The following is a 2,683-nucleotide window of genomic DNA, read 5'->3' as shown; positions in this document are numbered from 1 at the left end:
GCAGGCACACACAGCCAGAGGTACACACTGCAGACAACCAGGCAGGCACACACAGCAAGAGGTACTCACTGCAGAGAACCAGGCAGGCACACACAGCCAGAGGTACACACTGCAGACAGGCAGGCAGGCACACACAGCCAGAGGTACACACTGCAGGCAGGCACACACAGCCAGAGGTACACACTGCAGACAGGCAGGCAGGCGCACACAGCCAGAGGTACACACTGCAGACAACCAGGCAGACAAACACAGCCAGAGGTACACACTGCAGACAACCAGGCAGGCAGGCACGCACAGCCAGAGGTACACACTGCAGAGAACCAGGCAGGCACACACAGCCAGAGGTACACACTGCAGACAACCAGACAGGCAGGCACACACAGCCAGAGGTACACACTGCAGACAACCAGGCAGGCACACACAACCAGAGGTACACACTGCAGACAACCAGGCAGGCACACACAGCCAGAGGTACACACTGCAGACAACCAGGCAGGCACAGACAACCAGAGGTACACACTGCAGACAACCAGGCAGGCACACACAGCCAGAGGTACACACTGCAGACAACCAGACAGGCAGGCACACACAGCCAGAGGTACACACTGCAGGCCAGACAGGCACACACAGCCAGAGGTACACATTGCAGACAACAGACAGGCAGGCACACACAGCCAGAGGTACACACTGCAGACAACCAGGCAGGCACACACTGCCAGAGGTACTCACTGCAGAGAACCAGGCAGGCACACACAGCCAGAGGTACACACTGCAGACAGGCAGGCACACACAGCCAGAGGTACACACTGCAGACAGGCAGGCAGGCACACACAGCCAGAGGTACACACTGCAGACAACCAGGCAGACACACACAGCCAGGGGTACACACTGCAGACAACCAGGCAGGCAGGCACACACAGCCAGAGGTACACACTGCAGACAACCAGACAGGCAGGCACACACAGCCAGAGGTACACACTGCAGACAACCAGGCAGGCACACACAGCCAGAGGTACTCACTGCAGAGAACCAGGCAGGCACACACAGCCAGAGGTACACACTGCAGACAGGCAGGCAGGCACACACAGCCAGAGGTACACACTGCAGGCAGACACACACAGCCAGAGGTACACACTGCAGACAACCAGGCAGACACACACAGCCAGAGGTACACACTGCAGACAACCAGGCAGGCAGGCACACACAGCCAGAGGTACACACTGCAGAGAACCAGGCAGGCACACACAGCCAGAGGTACACACTGCAGACAACCAGACAGGCAGGCACACACAGCCAGAGGTACACACTGCAGACGACCAGGCAGGCACACACAACCAGAGGTACACACTGCAGACAAACAGGCAGGCACACACAGCCAGAGGTACACACTGCAGACAACCAGGCAGGCACACACAGCCAGAGGTACACACTGCAGAGACCCAGGCAGGCACACACAGCCAGAGGTACACACTGCAGACAGGCAGGCAGGCAAACACAGCCAGAGGTACACACTGCAGACAACCAGGCAGGCAGGCACACACAGCCAGAGGTACACACTGCAGACAACCAGGCAGGCACACACAGCCAGAGGTACACACTGCAGACAACTAGACAGGCAGGCACACACAGCCAGAGGTACACACTGCAGACAACCAGGCAGGCAGGCAGGCACACACAGCCAGAGGTACACACTGCAGACAACCAGGCAGGCAGGCAGGCAGGCACACACAGCCAGAGGTACTCACTGCAGAGAACCAGGCAGGCACACACAACCAGAGGTACACTCTGCAGACAACCAGGAGGAGGAGCGACAGGAGGAGCGGCGTACAGGCGGGTGGGAGCAGCGGAGGATAGGCGGTGAGGAGCAGCGGACAGGCGGTGAAGAGCAGCGGACAGGCGGTGAAGAGCAGCGGACAGGCGGTGAGGAGCGGTGGACAGGCGGTGAGGAGCGGTGGACAGGTGGTGAGGAGCAGCGGACAGGCGGTGAGGAGCGGCGGACAGGAGTGGTGAGGAGCAGCGGAGGACAGGCGGTGAGGAGCAGCGGACAGGCGGTGAGGAGCAGCGGACAGGCGGTGAGGAGCGGCGGACAGGCGGGGAGGAGCGGTGAGGAGCAGCGGAGTACAGGCGGTGAGGACCGGCGGACAGGCGGAGGTAAGTGAAGCAGCCACGGGTGCGCTCACGGGGCGGGCAGGGGCCCTGAAGCCTGATTGCTCCCGGACAAGGTCGGGACGGGCTGCTAGTAACAATATAATAACGGGATACTAATGCGTTTTGATCCCCTACATTTTCCTCGTATGCACTTTGTTTGCAAAGATCAGTTTCCTCATCCTTGTTCCCAAACATGCACATTCAAGAGCCCACAAATTACAAAGAAAAAGTTAAATATAAAAAAGAGTATCTGCTTTGCTCAAAGAAACTTGCAGGACCGAAAAGTGAAACAAGGAATACACAACCTAGCAGAGGCAGGCTTGGATAGTTAGACAAGAAAATACCTACTTTCTAAAAGTTGTATCTTCAAGCACAGAAGTGTTACGTCCTAAAGTGAATATGTTTCTGCTTTGCTATCAGCAGAAAACTGGCACGCCCTTCCCTTTTGTTCTCCAAGTTGTTTTTTTCCCCCGTCTGTTGTGTTCTGTGTAGACACGCGCTAACCACAAAATGAAAAGCACACAGTGGCACTCGA

Source organism: Lissotriton vulgaris, chromosome 10 (genome assembly GCF_964263255.1).
Source record: "Lissotriton vulgaris chromosome 10, aLisVul1.2, whole genome shotgun sequence".
In the NCBI taxonomy this organism is placed as follows: domain Eukaryota; kingdom Metazoa; phylum Chordata; class Amphibia; order Caudata; family Salamandridae; genus Lissotriton; species Lissotriton vulgaris.
The sequence above is the reverse complement of the archived record's forward strand: the minus strand, read 5'-3'. Positions refer to the sequence as shown.